Source organism: Chrysemys picta, chromosome 12, assembly GCF_011386835.1.
Source record: "Chrysemys picta bellii isolate R12L10 chromosome 12, ASM1138683v2, whole genome shotgun sequence".
In the NCBI taxonomy this organism is placed as follows: Eukaryota; Metazoa; Chordata; order Testudines; family Emydidae; genus Chrysemys; species Chrysemys picta.
The window spans coordinates 34,396,651-34,416,802 of record NC_088802.1 but is presented as its reverse complement, the minus strand read 5'-3'; the positions used below and the strand labels follow the sequence as shown (position 1 = coordinate 34,416,802).

The window sequence follows — 20,152 nt, the reverse complement described above, 5'->3', positions numbered from 1 at the left end:
AGTGTGAGATCAAGCAAGACCCAGACCCACAACCTTCAGGACTGTAGTCAAGCACCTTAATCGCCCAGCCACCACACCTCTTTCCAGAGCTGTAAATGAATGAAACACTGCCGAATGTGTCCTGAGGTTACCTGGTTTGGAGCAGGTGACAGCAGAGTGACTGAGGAGGTACAGTCAGGTTGCCTGTAATTCTCCTTTGGATCACACACTCTCCTCAGCACGTAGCTTCATAAAGCTGTTGAACACACAGCCTTCTTCCAGAGTATGAGATATATGCTGTGAATTCAGAGATGTTTGACAAAAGCCACATTAATGACAACAGCCATTCTCTAGTCTATAACGTTCTTGCTGCAAGCCTGTGTGCAGGTGTGATCACGTCTGCTTGTTGCGGGAGAACAGCAAGTCAGCTGGCTCTCATCACATTGCAGAGATTTTGCTGGGCGATGCTTAAGGCCCTTTGTTTTCAGTTTTTACTGATTTTTACCAAAAATCTCCTAGGTTTTACAAAAGCCATTACTCAATTTTTACTGATTTTTGCCTGAATTTTGGAAATGCCAGAACTCCCTGGACCCAGTTCCCCCTCTGGGCAGAGAGATGTTACTGAGCCAGAAGTTCTTCTTCCAGAGCATGGAGCCCGCGCCAGAAGTACTGGAATGATTCAAGCACTGGCATATGTACTGTTGTTAATCCCACGCTCACCATACTTATGCATTACCAGCTTTACAGATAATGTGGATAATTATTAGCATTCAAAGCAAATAAAAACTAGTGAGCTACTTTTTGCACTGTAATGGGTCAGAAATGAAAAACTGTATCCGATCCCATTTCAGAACATAAAAGTTTTGTTGTTGTTGTAATAAACACTGATAAATCCCCAGGAATTTTAAAACCCAATAAAAACGGCAAACAAAGCACTTTAGCTGTGTTGTCCCAGACCAGGCATGCCTGGGGAAGGTGGGAGGGGATGAGGATGGGAGCGGATGAAAGCTCAGATCATTCTCCAAGAGACAGTATTTGCCTTGGGCCTGCTCCTCTGTCTCACTTCAAGATTCACAGTTCATGATGCTCTCCAGCCTGATTCTCAGAGGAGCTCAGTGCAGTGCATAGTGGGTGAGGGAAGACCAAGATTGCTTTGTGCCCATTTTGTGGCTTTCTGGATTCTGGAAATAACCAAGGATTATTTCAGTCCTGAGCAGACCTATGGTCCCTTGCAGCAGCCCAGAATAGCTAGAGTGTAGCACACACGGAGCGTAACTCCCGCTCCCACCTTCCCCCCCACAACACAACATGCTCCTACATGGAGGCTGGCAAGGGATTGACAATTTAGGTCAATTCTTCCAGCCCTGTGCCACCCAGGGCAACCTGCTGTGTCCAGGAGGTTACCATGAGACCACTTCCAGTAGATTTAGGTCCTCTGCATACCCCCTCCACCAGCATAAGAGGCCATCAGAGTAGGGCCTGACCTTCCATGGCCTCCTGCCACTGGAGACAGCCTCCCAAGTATCCGCAGTGAAATGACTCCCCAGTGGATTTCCTGGAGCAACTGACTAGGAACACAGAATACACAGAAATGATCCCAATGTCTCTGCTGGACAAAGCTGGGCAAAATTCTCCCTCAAAATGCTTTTTTGTTGGCAAATGGCTTTTCGACTTAGACATTTGATCTGAAAAAAACCCTGGTTTTCCTCAAAAATTTGGGCTTTTTTGTCAAACCCACCCCCCTGAACCCAATTTCTTTTCATCTTTCAGCAACTGACTTTTTTCAGTTAAAAAACACACACATGTTCACTTTTTTATGAAAAAATGTGATGAAAACTTAAAGTTTCTGTTGAAAATTTTCACAGAAAAAAAAAATCATTCCCTGAGCAGGGCTGTGTCCGGCACAGCTGGCTTTGAACGCAAAATCCCCAAGACCCCCTAACAATTCAGAGGGGACAGGTAGCTCAGGTGACTGTTGATGGGACACAGGGTCCTTCCGCTCAAGGTCATCAGTTTAGTCAGTAGTGGCCAAAAGCCCCGTTCATCATTATTATTGAGGCCCTGTTGTGCCAGGCGCTGTACATACACATAACAAGAAGACAGTCTCTGCCTCAAAGAGTCCTTAGACAAGGCAGAGCCATGCCCATTTTACAATGAGGCACAGAGGGATTTGCACAGCATCACAGAGGGAAACTGTGGCAGAACCAGGCAGTGAACCGAGATCTAATGAGTCCCAATGCAGAGCTTTATACATACAGCAGTTCTTCCTCTCCAGCCGCTCTGTCATGGCCTGCATGAAATGACTGGATGGTGCCCAGCCAGCCCTCAGCAGTCAGGTGCCCTCCTGGGCAAGAAACATGGTTCACAATCAGGACTAACTGGCTCCTCTTTGGTATTCTCAGGCCCCGGTCTGAACAGAGAGAGGGATTAAATGATACCATCGCCCCCAAGAGGCAGTCGCTCCAAACCAGCATAGGAGGGGGGCACACTGGCACGGCGATGGGGGAAGCTTACACCTGCTGTGCCTGTGAGCTGAACAAACAGAGAGGGTTGCTCTCCCAAGCGCTTAACTGAGCACTTTAAGATGAAGAACCCTCGACAACTCTCTGTAACTCCGCATGTCTCCAACATACAGTATGCGGGCAACGAACACTCCTGTGTGCAGGGAGACACCAACCCCTGAAGCCTGGCTGTGGTCTCGCACGATGTATCACTCCCGCTTCCGGGCTGAAGTATGTGCTGCATCAGCCTGGTGCTCTCTCTCTGCGTGGAAGGGTGAAATCCCCCCCCCCCCCCCCACCATCTCCCCGAAAGCAATCTTTAATGGGTTTTCATTCAGCAGGATTTCTGCTGACGGGCTCAGAAATGTTGAGCATCCCATCTTGATTAGTTACAGACCTTCTTCAGCATCCCACCTTTCCCAGAGTAAGAGGAGGCCTGTCCACAGCTCTCTGCAGTCTCAGCTGTATGCTTCACTTTGGGCCTTTCTGGTGAATGCAGGCAGGTCTGCTGTCATTCCTCCTCTTTTGTCTGATGGGGAATGGTGGCTGCTGTGAATCTCATAGCGTGACGGGGCCCAGGAGTGCAACCATCAGTGGCAAGAGAGAAAAGATCGACTCGTGTCCAGCCTGTGGGAGGAGTTCTGGGGTTCTAGAGAACTTGGAGTAGCACAAAGAAACAGACAGGCAAGCTGCTTCCCTTGAGGCTCAGCCAAAGTAAATGGCCATGAGTTCATACGGCAACATTCACACCCACACACCTCTCAGCTGTCCTTCCCTTCCTTTCCAAGGACAGGCCTTATTTTAGACCATGGAACGTGCTCCATCAGAGCACAGATTTGTTAACCAGAGCACACTGCAAAATCTTTTTTCCCCGGTTGGGTACATCCTCACTGTTGAGTTAACCCAGGCTCAACCTCCTCCACCATCCACACAGAAAACCCTCTGACCAGCTTTGGAGGTGCTTTAAGGCTGACTTAGCTGACCTGGCTGCAGGAGGTGGGTTAAAGCCAGCACTACACATTTACTTGGACTGGAACCCACCAACTTTGCAGTGAGGATTCAGGCTGAAATTCTCAAGTGCTGAGCATCTTCTGATGCTTTCCCACAAGTCCTCTGAAAGGGCAGACAAGTTCTGCCACAACTGACTGGGAAAGAATCCAAGAGTGTCTGATCACAAAGCAGCATGAGATATGCTGTGTGCCTATGCACATGTGCCTATGCAGAAACAGTGAGGACACAGTAATTCAGATAGGGCTTTGCAATGGGGATGCTCACACCCAGGGTAGGCTAACCCAGGTCCGTGATCCAAGCACCAATCACCCAGGTTAACTCTGTAATGAAGACATGTCCCTGGTTAAGGTCATGGAGGAGATAATTAGGGGCAGTGCTTATTTGCCAGCCTCCATGTTGACCAGCACACCGGGGACTGAAACAGGAACCTCAAGAGCTAAAAGCATGAGTTATTACAGCTTGCACTAACACTCCCAAGCTATGGGTATAACATCCTCAGAGCCTCTGCAGATCAGGCTTGGAGAGAGACCTGTAACACACACACTCACCACTGGGTTACACTTTGTCTATACATACCGGTATGTTATAATTTTACATCAGTGTGATAGGCGCCCAGAGCACTGGGTCAGTGTGGCGCTCTGTACCTCAAAGTAGTAGCCTGGAACCCCCATATTCACCACTGTCATATAATTATGATCTATTTTGTACAATGCATGCCTTGTGAGGTATCATTTTAAAAGCCTTGATCTGCTGAACATTAATATCCTGTTGGATTGTCTGTGCTATCATTGTATGGGAAGTTAGGAAGCTTTGCTATATGTGTTACTGAAATATGATGTGAGGTTGGGAGACGCCCAAAGCCAACCTTTCAATTGCGACGAAGGAGCAGCCAGACATGTGCTGATGGCCCATTAAAGGGAATCCACTCTCCCAATGGCCATTCCCAGAGACTTCTCAGAGACAGCACATATGCAATGGAGACTCCTTGACCAATGGCGACTGCCTGATCCCCACATCACAGCAAAGAACTTCCCAGCAAGCTGGAAGAAAATATAAAAGAGAGAAAGTGACATCATCACTTTGCCTCGCTCTCCCTCCCTGGAAGAAAAAGACTTTGAATTGGGGAAGTGAGGTCCCAGGCTGGAAAAGAGTCCTGGTCTGTGTATTGAGGAACTGTAACCTGCTTGTACCAACTGTCAGGGTGAGACACTGCTTGATTCAAATCCTGCTTAGTTTGTAGAACTTAGGCTGGACATTTATTTGTATTAAATTTATTTTGTATTTGTATCTGAAAAAATAAATGTTAATCCCACAGTTACCTACATTCCACCTAGATTTGGTGTCCTCTTACTCTTGGAAGTCATTTACATTGGAATATGGCACGCTGCTCCTAGAATCACAGAGTTATTTATGTGAAGGGAAGGAATCCCACAGCACCAGGAGTTTCCTACATGAATAATTCCCACGTGTCCCTCATTCCTGGCCTTTGTCAAACATTGTGTCCTATCTCTGGGCCCTGGCAGGATGAGAGGTATGTTCAGAGCTGAAATATTGTAGCCACCCAGTGGTAGGAAAGCTTGCGGTCTCTGAAGCTCCGCTCCCGTTGTTCTGAAGTTGAACAGGGAGAGGCTCCCATAACTCAATCCATCAGTGTCTGCAGCTACAATCTGGCCACTTTCATCTGACATTAAATCACTCCAGGAATCATCCTTTAGAAGCTTCTGGGGGGATGGAGGTCCCAATAAAAAAGCTGTTTTCTCAGTAAACGTGAAAAAAATCTTCCCTTCATCTGGATCCAAGGAGAAGCCAGTCAAAATATTTGCATAAGCCTCATGAAACTCATCTTGCCAGTGCCCATCCCAATGGCAGCAATGCTCTAACGCACAGCTACACACCCAGAAATATGAAACCACTGAGCCCCCTCAGGGGCTGGGGAGTGGCCACATTCCATGCTCCGGCCACATTCCATGGCTTACGCTTCATGTTACCACTCTGCACTGCAAAGAATCGCATTTGTTAAATGGCTGAAAGCCTTTGATATCGGTGTGAGCAGGAGGGACCGGGAGATTTGGTTGTTTGATTGGGGTGTGAGCAAAGCATCCTAAAAACTTGTAGGTGACTCAAGCATAGGAGCCAATCCCATTTGACTCTTTTATTCCTGACTTTGCTACACAGCTCTGTACAGCACCTTGCGCCAGGTAGTGTACTAGACAAAAACCTAGCAAGCAAGATTCCTCACCGTCTGAGTGTTACATTGCAGCTTGTCCTGCAGGAGGAACAGAGCCTTTTCTCCACCCTTGTGCAGTCCTGCAAGATCCAGGCAGACCACTGACGCAAGCACTCCGGTGACCAGTGCACGAGAGGGTGTGGTTAATGCCCCCAGTGGCATATGATGCCATCCAAAGGGGTGTGGCTAATCAGGTTGTGGGTGTAAGCAGAGCACCACCCCATGGTTCTTTAGCATCTGGCAGAAGGTGCTGGGGAGGGACGTCTGCCACACCTCCAGGTGTAAGGAGAGCTACAGAACATGTGATGTCTGCAGCAGTACTTCCATGGCTGTCAGTGCCACAGCATCTGAACACAGAGTAATCCCTAACAGATTGTATCTTCACAGCACTCCTGTGAGGAAGGGAAGAATTAGCTCCATCGCTGAGCCAAGGAACAAGGTAAATTAAGTGACTTGGCCAAGGCCATAGAGGAAAGTCAGTGGCAGAGGCAAGAAGAGGCTCACAGGTCTCCTGAGTGCCTCCACTGTGCCCAGACTTCCTACACTCAAGCTACTCCTCACACCAATGCTCCCTGTGACCTCTGGCCTGTCTTTCTCCTGTGCAAACAGAGCACCTCCGAGCCCCACAGCTCAGCCACCGCAGAGAGAAGCAAGAGCATAAATAGGCCCATGCTCTAGGCTGAGTAAAGAGCTCTTTAGAGCACTTTGCGATTGTCCATCTGATCAGAGGGGCCCGCTCAACTGTGATGGGTTCGGTCACAGAGACCCCCTTGGTCACCTGATGTGCTGAAATTACCTCTGAGCCCGTTTTCCCTGCCAGCTTGGGACTCCAGAACCCTGTCTTGATGAGCCAGACATGCTAGCCTGCTGCAACATAGACTCAGGGTGTGGGCCACGCTCCCAAAGCTGCAGACTTTAACCAAAAACAGCTCAGCAGGTCACCTATCTCCAGCACCCAGACACCCAGTTCCCAATGGGATCCAAACCCCAAATAAATCTGTTTTACTCTGTATAAAGCTTATACAGGGTAACCTCATAAATTGTCCACCCTCTGTATCACTCTGTATCACTGACAGAGAGATCTGAACAGCTGTTTGCTCCCCCAGGTATTAATCACTTACTCTGGGTTTGTTAATAAATAGAAGTGATTTTATTAAGTATAAAAAGTAAGATTTAAGTGGTTTAAAGTAATAACAGACAGAAAGTAATAAAGTAAGGCACAAAGCAAAATAAAACAAAACATGCAAGTCTAAGCCTAATACATTAAGAAACTGATTACAGGTAATATCTCACCCTCAGAGATGTTCCAATAAGCTTCTTTCACAGACTAGACGCCTGCCTAGTCTGGGCCCAATCCTTTCCCCTGGTGCAGTCCTTGTTAGTTCCAGCAGACATCTCAGGTGGTAAGCAGGGGCTTTCTCATGACTGGCAGCCTCTTTTGTCCTGCTCCACGCCCTTTTATAGTTTTGGCACAAGAAGGGAATCTTTTGTCTCTCTGGGTCCCCACCCCTCCTTCTAAATGGAAAAGTTCCAGATTTAAGATGGATTTCATTATCAGGTGACATGGTCACATGACACTGTAAGACCCCTAGTCTCCATTCCCTATGGGCTGGCCCACAGGTATACAGGAAGGCTTTCAAGTAACTAAGGCCATTTACAATTGATTGTTTCTGGAGCACCCTTAATGGCCTTCACTTAATATGTTTACATCAGTGATACAAATTTATATCTTATTCTCCTAACTCCAGATATAGAAATAATACATGCAAACAAATAGGATGATCACACTTAGTAGATTACAAGCTTTCTGATGACACCATACAAGGGGTATTTAGCATAAAGCATATTCCAGTTATGTCATATTCATGGGCATATTTCCATAAAGCATATGGAGTGCAACGTCACAAGGAGCAAGAGCATAAATAGGCCCATACTCTAGGCCAGGGGTCTCAAAGTTCCAGCCCACAGGCCCTCTGCGGCCCAAGAAACTCCCCACTGCGGCCCATGGAAACTTTTTTAAAAAGTTATTTCATCCGGCCCTCGGGCTGCCGGCTGAGGGGAGGTGGCGGGAGGGTAGCGGGCAGGAGAGATTCACGTGCCCCTCCCCCTGGCGGAGAGACCCATGCAGCCACGCTGCTGGCTCTGTCTGTTGCAGGCACCACCCCCCACAGCTCTCATCGGCTGGGGGAGAGGGACAGAGATATCATCATTAGTCACCAGGCAGAGGCAGCCGTGGAGGCAGCATCATTAGTTGCCGGGCAGAGTCAGCTGGGGTGGCAGGGCCGCCCGGGGCGGGGGGCAAGTGGGGCAATTTGCCCTAGGCCCCACAGGGGCCCCCACGAGAATATAGTATTCTATAGTATTGCAACTTTTTTTATGGAAGGGGCCCCCAAAATTTCTTTGCCCCAGGCCCCCTGAATCCTCTGGGCGGCCCTGCGGGGCGGCATGAGGCCAAGGGAGTGAGGTGGCATCATTGGCCCGCTGGGAGGATTTGAGGACTGGCACTGGCCCTAAGGTAAATTGAGTTTGAGACCCCTGCTCTATGTTGAGCAAAAAGCTCTTTAGAGCACTTTTTGATTGTCCATCTGATCAGAGGGGCCCGCCCAAGCACCATCTCTTTCCCTCTCGACCGAAGTTTACCTTAGGAAATATAAAATACCAACTGCACAAGTCTCCAGGCAGGCAGGCTTTACATTCCCGTGCCCAGAGCTCATAGAGACAGCCAAGCCTGAGGACCTGGCTGGGCGGCAGCCAGGATTCCTAGACAAAACACTTCCCACTCCTTCCCCAGTCCCGATGAAATCACCGAGCAAAGTGCTCGTGACAGACAGGCAGCAGAGTGCCTCATCCCAAGCCAGATGTCTGCTTGGGACTGCGAGGGAAAGAGAGACGGAGAAATAAACACACCTTCCCGCGCAAATCCCCCAGCTGCTAGGAGGATGCATTCGCTGTTAAATCAAATACATATTAATGACCCAGCTGTGAGCTTGGCTCCCTCGAGTCCCACAACCTCAAATAAACATGTGTCCCCAGTCACCAGATAATAGATATACCTCTTGGGCAGAGAGCTCCAGGGTGGGGGAGGGGACTTGCTCTGCCTAATTTTGAATCCATGTGTAGTGGAACATTAGCGGCCGAGCAGGGCGGGCAGAGAGAATCCAACAGGAAAACGAGGTAAAAATGGAAGAGAAGGAGCTGGGAGAGGAGCAGAGAAAAAGAAGCAGAGAGGAAAATTAGAGCCAGTGAGCTGTGGTGACTTGTGCCCCATGGGCCTTTCATTGCCCCCTGCGGGTTTGCACTGGGGTGGGCCTGGCTAGGGCATGTGCCGATTCAGGGCATCCCTGCAACGTCCTCTGGCAGGGTTCAGGTGAAGCTCCAAGTAGAACTGGCTTCGCGCTCCAGCAGTGAACCCTCAAGAGGAGAGCTCAGGCACAGTGACCCTCCCCACCGCTGACATACACCGCCCACCCGCTAACCCTGCAGGGGCAAATGGGGGGCTGCACTGGTGCAAACGGCTGTAGAAGGTGCTGTGCAAGGGAGGCCCAAGCCTCCCAGGTCCTGACTCCCATTCCCCTGCAGGACACTCCCAGCACCCTCCGGTCCTCCCACACACATTTCCCGCTTCGCTCTCGCTCAGGGGTGCTACGTAGAAACAGGACTGACTTTAACATTGAACCCCAGACCTGGAGAGAGAAGCACTTCCAGGACAGTAAGGTAGAGGAGAAAGCTGGGGTCCTCCAACAAGCCGGCTTTCCAGAGTTCATGGAGTTCCCAGGTGCCTCTGGCAGCCTTTGCATGCTAATCACACTCCTTATCCGAGAGAGGCCCAAGCCCCAACCCCCACCCTGCAAGGCTAGTTTGAACCCAAGTTTTCAGTTCAGGCCCATCACTACCTATTATATAGAGTGCCTCTTTGTTTAAGGGAGGGTCTAAGCTACTGAGATGTTTGTCTGCTCCTTCTAGCCACACAACTTAACAAGCCTGGACAACGCAGCTTCGAGGTTCCCCTCCAGGGGATCCAGTGAAAGCTGTGATTTAGAGCGTTCTGCATGTGGCCTTTCCAGAGGTATGACTGAAATCTTGGGCTGAGTGCCAGCCCTAAATAATGTTACAAACTTACTTTTCTCTCTGGTTGTTCTGCAGAGCAGGTTGTTGCTCTTTGCCCTGGGGAAAAGCCATAATACTGGGCCAGTATTTTGAACTTTCATCTGGGAATCCCAAAGTTCTTTGCAGACATTCCTTACCCCTCAGAGTAGGGTTGTCAGGTGTCCGGATTTCAACCAGAAAGTCCAGTTGAAAAGGGGTCCTGGCAGTGTCCGGTCAGATGTACTGACCAGATGTACTGACCAGACACCAAAAGTCTGGTTACCGCAGGTGGGGGTGGCACCAGGTCATCAGCCCGCGCCAGCCCCTGCTCAGCCAAGGCTTCATAGATTCTAGGACTGGAAGGGACCTTGAGAGGTCATCGAGTCCAGTCCCCTGCCCGCATGGCAGGACCAAATACTGTCTAGACCATCCCCGATAGACATTTATCTAACCTACTCTTAAATATCTCCAGAGATGGAGATTCCACAACCTCCCTAGGCAATTTATTCCAGTGTTTAACCACCCTGACAGTTAGGAACTTTTTCCTAATGTCCAACCTAGACCTCCCTTGCTGCAGTTTAAGCCCATTGCTTCTTGTTCTACCCTTAGAGGCTAAGGTGAACAAGTTTTCTCCCTCCTCCTTATGACACCCTTTTAGATACCTGAAAACTGCTATCATGTCCCCTCTCAGTCTTCTCTTTTCCAAACTAAACAAACCCAATTCTTTCAGCCTTCCTTCATAGGTCATGTTCTCAAGACCTTTAATCATTCTTGTTGCTCTTCTCTGGACCCTTCCTCCTACCTGCATCTCATGGGCAGAAAGGCAGACTCCACATCAAGCTGCAGTTCCCGGAGCTGAGGAAGCCCAACTGGTGGGGCGGGAGGGGAGAGAGGTGAAGAGGATCAAGTGACAAGGAAGGGGGGGGAGAGCAGCGAGCAATGGGGGGGGAGGAAAGAGAGGAGTGAGCAGGGGCAGGACCTCAAGGGAAGAGACGGAGCAGGGGCAAGGCCTTGGGGAAAGGGGCAGGGCAGGGGAGGGGTCTCAGGGGAAGTGGCAGGGCGGGGGTGAGGCTTTGAGGGAAGGGGCTGAGGCGGGGCAGGGGCGAGGCCTTGGGGGAAGAGGCGGGGCAGGGGTGGAGCCTCAGGGAAAGAGGCAGAGAAGGGGTATGTGGTTTTCAGACATTAGAAAGTTGCAAGGCTCAGAAATATTGTAGCCATTTTATAGAGCGAGAAACTGAGTCACAAAAAATGAAGAACTATGTCCAAATGCATGCCGGAATATATTCTCAAGCACACAGTTCACCAAGAGCCAAGCTATTTAGCAATTTATTGCATATGTCTACACTGCAGTTGGAACTGAGCATCCCAGCCCAGGCAGACAGATTTGTATTAGCGGGGCTCATGCTAGTGTGCTAAAAATAGCTGTGTGGCTGTTGCAACACTAGGAGAAATTCAGACTAGCCAGCCAAGCCCATCTAGCCCCCTGGGTCCGAGCTCCAGTGGCTAGCTCAAGACTCTGCCGGCGCCACAGCATCCACACCAATATTTTTAGCATGTTCGCACGAGCCCCACCAACACAAATCTGTCTACTCAGGCTGAGAGCCTGGCTCCCTGCTTCAGTGTGCCCCAAGCGAGGCTGGGCTGGTAACTGGACAAAGGGAGCCTTTGGAAACAGGCGCCTTTAAGATGTCTCAAATAGTGGGCCCAAAAGTCACTTCTGAAGGCCTTGGTCACTGACTAATAGGGAACGTACATGAGGCCTCATCTAAAGTTGGGACTCAACCATTGGTGGCCTGCAAGAGGAGCCTCTGAAGCAATGCAAATCCCTACAAGACAAGGAACGCGGATATTTGCACAGGTTGAATTTGCCTCTGCATGAAACTGGAGTTAGTTTGGGATTGTTGAGACAAAGGACATGGATCAAGGAGTCCTTTGTGTTGCTCACTGGGCTGTTGTCTGACAGATGCACAAGAAATGCCTAAGGGTCATGGACAAGAACTGAGCTGATGAAGCAAACCATGGGATAACTGTATTGGGTGCCAACTGTATTGTCATTGGGTCCCTCAATGTGATGTTTGCTGCAGTGCTGATAGACCCTAAGTGGGTCTCTGAGAAAGAGATTGGAAAACATGCCTCTGAGAGGCTCTAGGAGCTCCGTTTATTTAGCTTAACCAAGAGAAGTCTAAGGGGTTACTTGATTATAGTTTATAAGAACGGAAATACTGGGTCACACCAAAGGTCCATCTAGCCCAGTATCCTGTCTTCCGACAGTGCTCAATGCCAGGTGCCCCAGAGGGAATGAACAGAACAGGTGATCAAGTGATCCATCCCGTCATCCATTCCCAGCTTCTGGCAAACAGAGGCTAGGGACACCATCCCTGCGCATCCTGGCTAATAGCCATTGATGGACCTATCCTCCATGAACTTATCTAGTTCTTTATTGAACCCTGTTATAGTCTTGGCCTTCACAACATCCTCTGGCAAAGAGTTCCACAGGTTGACCATGCATAGTGTGAAGAAATACTTCCTCTATCATGTTCCCCCTTAGCAGTGGTGCAAGTAGAAATCATTTCTTGCCGGTACTGCACTCATGGGAGGGACACAAAGGGAGGCACATGATCTCCCCACGTGACCCTCCATGTGACTCCTCCCCAGCCCAGGACCCCCACGCTCTCCCCATCCCCTCTGACACCCCCCTTACCTGTCTAAAATTTTACAACCGCATCTGTTAAACTGATGCAGTTGTAAAATGATGCTTTACTTCCAGGTGTCATTGAGGATCCATCAGCACCCCAAATTGAAAACTTCTTAAATGAAAGAAGGATAGGAAGGACAATCACCCCACTTTCCCTTAACACACTATCAGTGTCTCCCTTATGTCCAAACTAAGCGCCTCGCACAGGGCCGTCCCTACCCATACGCAAAGTACGCAGCTGCATTTGGGGCACCAAATTTCCTGGTGCCCTGCACAGCTGTGTGCTGCTCCAGCCCCAGCCGTGCCTCTTCCCACCCCTGCTCCACCCCCACTCCAAAGCCCCCACCCTGCTCCGCCTCTTCCTGCCCGTGCTCCGCCCCAGCTCCACCTCCACTCCCCTGAGGACTGCAGCAGGGCTGGGCCTGCACTCACCAGCAGCAGGAAATGCAGCAACCCGGCCCCAGCCATGCTACCGGTGAGTGCTGGGGGGCGGTTCCTCCCTGCCCCCCAAGCCGGCCCCCCCACCACAGAGGCCTGGGGCAAGCCCCCTCCCTCCTGTGGAGGCCTGCCCCCCCCTTGGGGGGGGCTGCATAGGACCCCAGAATAGCTAGGGATGGCCCTGGCCTCGCAGCTTGCCTTTATCTAAGTATTGCGCTCCGCCAGGCACTAGAAAAGCCAAGATGCTGCGCCATCTGGGTTTGACGGAAAAGAGGCATAGAACTGTGTGTGCCATGTGCATCTTGATAGAACTACAGCCCAAATTGTTTTATTATTTTCCTCAGCATGACATAGAGGAGGGGCAATCAAAATCAACCTGGCAGAACATACATGAGAACTGTCTCTGGACAGATAAGCAATTGATTAAAATCACATTCTCGGATCTCTTGGGGCCAAATCCTGTTCCCATTGAAATCAAAAGGCGTTTTGCTATTGAGTTCAATGGGAACAGGCTTTGACATTTGTAGAGGAAGGAACAAAACCACTCAAGCAAGGGCTATGTTGCTTATACCACAAGTATCAAAGGCTGCTGACTCATGTGAGAAAGTCAGCAGAGCAGACATCTGATCTTTGTCCATTGTAAGGGAGAAATCAGCAATCAATGAGGCTAGAACAGTCTCTGTACCATATCCAACTCATAAATCTATCTGCAAAGGATCATGGAAATATGAATGTGACATGTTGGACCCCACTTTCAGGGTACCACTGGATGTGTCAGGGTCCCACGGAGCTTGCTGTCCCTACCAGCCTGGGTTTCCCTTGCACTGGGCTGCTGTGCCACTGTGATGGGTTGGTTCACTGAGTCTCTCCTGCTCCACCAGCCTGGATTCCCTCTCCCTGTTTTGCTGACTTAGGCTCTCTGGCCTCTTGCAGCGTACACACACACACACACACACACACACACACACACATCAGCTCTGTGGGAGAGGACTCATCCAGTGCTCATGTGTACACCCTTTTGGGTAGATGAACCCAAAATAATTCTGCCTTGCACTGTATAGAAAGATCTGCACAGCACAAGCTCATAAGAATTCATCCTCTCCCTCAATGTGGAGAGAGGTACGCACAGCTTTTTGCCATCCCAGATATGAATTGCACAAACTGGATTTTGAAATAAACAGGAAATAAGTTTATTAACTATAAAAAAGGTAACTTTTAAGTGGTTATAAGAGAGAACAAACAGAACAAAGCAGATTACCTTAGTAAATAAACAAAATCAGCAAATGGAGTTTAGCACAGTAGATAGATAGGATATACTTAAGCAAATTCTCACCCTGAGTGATAAACAGGTTGACAGATTCTTAAGGCACAAGTTGCTTTGGCTTTCCCAGGTTTTCATACATAGGCTAGCAATCCCTTAGCCTGGGACCATCACTTCCCCCTTGTTCAGTCTGTATTCCTCAGGTGTTTCCAGGTGTGGTGTTGCAAGAAGAGTGAGGTCCCCTCATGTTATCATTTTCCTCCTTTTGTATCTTCTTCCCACTTGCTGGAAAGCTCTTTTGCTGAGAGCTGTGTCATATAGTTCCCATTGTGTAGTACTGTCTCTGAGAGGTTTCTATTGTACATAGTTCCCAGAGTAATCCTTGTCCTTTGTGCATTTCCTCAATAAGCCATTAACATTGTTTGGCCTTTTTACTGTTGTACCTGAAAGGCTGCTTGTGGAGGTTTTCAACCTCACAACATGTTTCAGTAACACATACATAGCCAACTTTCATAACTTCACATACAACGATAACACATACAATCCACATAGATATTAATGTTTATCAGATCAAGACTTTTAGAATGATAACTCACAAGACATGCTTTGTACAAAACATATCCTAATTACATGACAGTGGTCAATATTGGGGTGTCAGGGTGTCACAATGAAGGCTCCAGATTACCTTAAAGTTGTCTAAACTCCATCTTCCTTCTCAAGTGGAAGGGAAGATTAGAGATAGGGTGATAACTCACAAAATTGAAATGGTTTCTTGAGCAGAAGCCTAACTGCTGTGTATTTGAGGGAAGATGGTATGTTGTGTTCCCACAGCAGGGAAGCACTAATCCCAACCAGCATTGGATTTAATATCTCCAGGAGGGGCATGGTGGGTCAGATTTGCAGGTCATAAACTAATGTCCTTCCTAAACCTCCAAAACTGTAGTAACTGCAGAAACTGGACAAATTTGTAACAGAGAAGAAGCTGCATTTGTCCCTTCCAATCACAGTTCTGTGGATACTGGTGGGGAGGCTGCTTGTCTTGATGATTAGAAGAAATGGAATGCAGGAGGTGGACAGTTCATTTGTTTGACCTGTACTCCCCTCAAGTAGTTCACTGCCAAGGAGTAGGTTTTGTTTGTTTCTCCTGTAGGATGACCTTTACATATCCGATAAGAAATATCTGTACAAACAGATGGCAAGATTCAGCCTATCAAGCAAAGGTCTCAATTAGTAGCAGCAGTGCAGAGCCAAACAGTCCCAGTGCTACTGACATCCCTTCAGAAAGTGCAGCTTAACCAGATGGGATGCTAGCAAGGAGAACAAAGGCCCTGGGTTGTAATTGTAGCTAACCCTTGTGTGTATAAAAAAGGTTAAGGGAGGCTCTTATTCATAGAATATCAGGGTTGGAAGGGACCTCAGGAGGTCATCTAGTCCAACCCTCTGCTCAAAGCAGGACCAATCCCTAGATAGATTTTTTGCCCCAGATCCCTAAATGGCCCCCACAAGAATTGAACCCTGGGTTTAGCAGGCCAATGCTCAAACCACTGTGCTATCCCTCCCCCTGGGGGAGCTTGTGTTTGCACCAGGATATCAGATAAAGCTAGGGTAACTTAGGCACTACAAGAACTGAAAAAATAGATGCTTTGAAAATGTCAAAGTTGAATCCCTTTATGTTAAAATATAGGTGAAAAGAATCCATCTTCCCTTCTGACTTTAGGAACTCCTTATGTTACCAAATCTTCAATCCTTTAGGAAGAGCATAACTGTAGCAACCAGCACGGAACACAGAGGGAGGAGAACATGTTGCAGGAGTGAAGGAGGCACCAGGAAGCGAGCCTGTCTGCATATAGCTATAATGTTAGCCGCAGTTACAGTAGCTCTGTAAATAGTTTACTTACGTAGCCAGTGTAGGTTTACAAGCATGAAATCCTTTCATGTTATTATACAGTCTGCAGTACATGAAACAGTAACACTTCTCTCAAAGCTTTAGTCCCCATACATTCTGCTTGATTCTGTAATATACAGTCTCATTTCCTCTCCAAAAATTTACATCCTCCTAAAAGTACTAGTTGTTTGAGTTCATGTTTGCTCTTGTGCCATGTTCCATGACCATCAACACAAAAACCTTAGGGTCTCAATAGCTACCTAACTACAATATTAGTTACATCAATTGATAGTCATTCAAATAGCTAATTCAATTAGTCAGTTCAATAAAGTAATTTTCAAATTTATGACAGCAACTTACCAAATCAAAGACATTTCCACAGCGGTGCGTAGTAAGCCTGCTCCGGTTGCTTTGCTTGCTCTCATTGTGCCATGCCCTCATTGTGCCATGCCCTCCTGTGAATGGGCTGCCCAACGTCCCTTGCTCAACTATGATTTAACATATGCAGCAGGATTCCACTCAGTATAGGGAGGGCCAACGATTGAAATAAAAAGTAGATCCGCCACATGACGAGTGGTCAGTGTAGTCCGTTTATCCGTGATTATGTTGTTCAGAACTCTGAAGCCTCATTTGCAGTCAACATTACTCGCTGCAAGAGTGTCTACAGCGAGGAGTAATTTCTTTAATTTCTCAGGAACCGTCTGTCCTGCACAACACTTGTATTCAGGGCCAGATTAACTTTTTGTGGGCCCGGCGCCAAACATATTTATGGGCCCCATAGGGCAAGGTGCAGGGGAGGGCGGGATGGTCAGTCTCCAGAGTGAAGGGCGGGCTAGTGGCAATGAGGCACAGCACGGCGGGAGCAGCCCCGCTCCGCGCAGCCCAGCAGGAGGGTACTTTTACAAACCTGCAGCTGCCAGACGCACACTGGCCTGCCCCGCCCTGTGCTGCTAGCATGCCCCTTCCCCTTGAGGGCAGGCCCACACCACACTGCCCCGCTGCCAGTGCCCCACCCTTATGCCCAGCACACCCTCACCCAGAGACCTCCACCACAAATCTCCACCCAGTCTTATTAATCTCTCCTCATATGAAAGCTGTTCCATACCCCTAATCATTTTTGTTGCCCTTTTCTGTATCTTCTCCAATTCCAATATATCTTTTTTGAGATGGGGCGACCACACCTGTATGCTGTATTCAAGATGCAGGCGTACCATGGATTTATATAGAAGCAATATGATATTTTCTGTCTTATTATCTATCCCTTTCTTAATGATTCCTGACATTCTGTTAGCTCGTACCTACCTGGGGAACAAATGTTTGATAATGGGCTCACTAGCAAATGGAGGAATAACAAGATCCAATGGCTGGAAGCTTAAGCTAGACAAATTCAGACTAGAAATAATGTGTAAATTTTTAACAGTGAGGGTAATTAACCATTGGAACAACTTACCAATGATTGTGCTGGATTCTCTCTCACTGGCAAGTTTTAAATCAAGATGGGGTTTTTCTTAAAATCTGCTCTAGTTCAAACAGGAATCGTTTGGGGGAAGTTTTATGGCCTGTGTTACACAGGAAGTCAGACTAGATGATCACAGTGGTCCCTTCTTGCCTTAGAAGCTACAGAAAAAAAAGAGAGAGATGAAATATCAGGTTAGTGTATGAACTCAAAGCTTTAATCCCTAATTTATTTGACTAAGTTCCTAGTATGTGCCCATGTTTAGAAGAAAACTTCCATGAAAAACATTTTTTCCCCTCTTTCAATTATTATAGGTGCTCCTTAAGAATATATTATATAATATATTATGATAAAAGAACACACATCTGGACATAATCAGCTGTGGAACATCTGGCTGACATGGCAAGAACAAAGCCTCCAGAAAACAATATTTACCAATCTCTGTGTTATCAGCAATGTTCCAGTGCAGACACATGAACGCCCGCATCTGGCACAGCAGAGCAGCCAAAGGGGCAATTCTGAAGCACTGAGGGTCTTTGAGAATTCCATGCTGGAACTGATGGAGTCCATCTGGGGGATGAGGAGAAGCCATTTGTGCCCCGAACGCTTCCTAGTGCTGAAATATGAAGCCAATGTCAAAGTCCACAGTGCACGATGCAAGACAGAAATCTGCCACGCGTGGTGGGAGGGCCTAGGAAATGACTAGTTTGGTTAGGAAAGGATTTTTTCCCTGGAGAATCATTACAGGTTTTCAGCAAAAATCCAAGAACCTGAATATTTTCCTCCAAAACTAAACTTGCTTGTGAAAAAATTTGGTTTTGATAAAACCCCATTGTAAACAAACACACACAATCTTTTAATGCTAGTACTAGCCATGAGGAGCTTGGAGATATTGTGCAAGTGGAAGGAGCATGCCTGACTCAGCAAATCCCAGCAACAGGTTTCTCATAGAGTAAGATGAAATTAAGTAGGACTATGTACCTCACACTTACACAACATGGCTCTGTCACCCTCTAGTGACTAGTCCTTGGGTAGCAGTTTATGAGTCAGCTACAACCCAGCTCTGGGTGGGGTGTCTTGGCTCCTTAACTCAAGCAGCAAAGACTTATGCTTTTAACTCCAGAAGTTTAGGGTTCAATCCCTGCTGCCCATAGCCTCCAGGGTTGTGTCATACAAGCAACCATTTTCCAGCAGACATGGCAGCAAGGGCTGATGTTAGCCCCACACCTCATTGTGACAGGTCTTGAGGCCTGAATGTGAAGTCAGACGGGTTCTGCTTCAGCAAAGTCACCAGTGGTTTGCCTTATAAATGACTCTAGTTCAGAATGGACAGTCAGAGAGGCGCATCCTCTGGCCGTAGAGGAGGCAGCACTGGGAAGGGAATGCTGAGCCGGCCCAGCACCCAGCGAGAGAACAAGGAATAACGAAGAGGGAGGTGTTGACAGGCTGGAGTAGACATGATCTGACCACTCGTTGTGAAATGAGAAACTGCTGAAGTGCTGGGCCCTGCTGAAATCCGGGCCCTGCTGAAAACTGCTGAAAGCCATGGGCCTGCACTAACCAGGATACCTCTACAGCAGGGGTGGCCAACCTGTGGCTCAGGAGCCACATGCGGCTCTTTAGAGGTTAATATGCGGCTCCTTGCATAGGCGCTGACTCTGGGGCTGGAGCTATGGACATTAACTTTCCAATGTGCCAGGGTGTACTCACTGCTCAACCCCCTGCTCTGCCCCAGGCCCTGCCCCTACTCCACCCCTTCCCCCAAGACCCCTGCCCCTTCCCCCGAGCCTGCCACGCGCTCTGTGCCCCCCCCCCCAGCCTCCTGCACATGCGAAACAGCTGATTGCGTCAGGCTGGAGGCACTGACTGACAGGGCTGCTGGCGGACGGGAGCACTGGGGCTGATGTATTACTGTGGCTCTTTGACAATATACATTGGTAAATTCTGGATCCTTCTCAGGCTCAGGTTGGCCACCCCTGCTCTACAGGGTGTTCATCTAAGAATCTCACCAACAGCTGAGACAGCTGGCCAGGATGCTCCTAGACATGTGTGAGTGCCCGATGGAGGGAGAAGGAACCTCCCATGGGCCCCTGCTCAGGAGCCAACCACAACCTTAGCTCTCACAGTCTGGAAAGCAAGGGAAAGGGGGGTGTAGTTAGTGCCAAAGATGGGGGCAGCACTGGGCATGGGGTGACACCGCTGTGGTGTGAGCTCTCGCAGATCTCCCAGAGTAGTCTCACACATGGTGCTTTGGGGAGCTGCTGTTGCTAGTTTGGTATTACCAACCTCAAGCATTCAAACTCCTGAGTCAGGCCCCCCCAAAATCATGAGATGGCTTAAAATCATGAGATTTAAAATAAATAAATAAATAGATTAAATAATAAAAAAGAATTGTGGGTTCTTTTTATTTGTCTTCTAGTTTCTGAGCATTTAGGCCGCACTCAGGTCACATTTTCACTCTTTTCTCCACAAAGGCTAGGAACTTAACTTTTTTTAAATGAAAGCTGAGAATCTCCTGCATTCTCCTGTTTCCAGGTGCTGCGACTTTTAGAAATCACAAGACAGAGCTGGCAACACTCATTCCACTAACGGATTACCCCTGTAGCATAGGTA

General features: G+C 48.3%; 1 long non-coding RNA gene across 2 annotated transcripts in view; it reads right to left on the bottom strand.

Annotated features, from left to right (window-relative positions):
* LOC122172268 (uncharacterized) overlaps positions 1–18,376 on the bottom strand; it is a 54,675-nt gene extending 36,299 nt beyond the window's left edge. Inside the window, exons 1-4 of one of the 2 annotated variants that reach the window (XR_010591856.1) lie at positions 17,975–18,365; positions 16,444–17,700; positions 2,236–2,389; positions 132–276 (exon numbers count right to left, since the gene is read on the bottom strand). This is a non-coding gene — a long non-coding RNA (uncharacterized LOC122172268). Of the gene's footprint in view, positions 1–131; positions 277–2,235; positions 2,390–14,103; positions 17,701–17,974 lie in introns of those variants that run through there. The other variant, XR_010591855.1, reaches the window with a different exon arrangement.
* Positions 18,377–20,152: the final 1,776 nt, after the last annotated feature.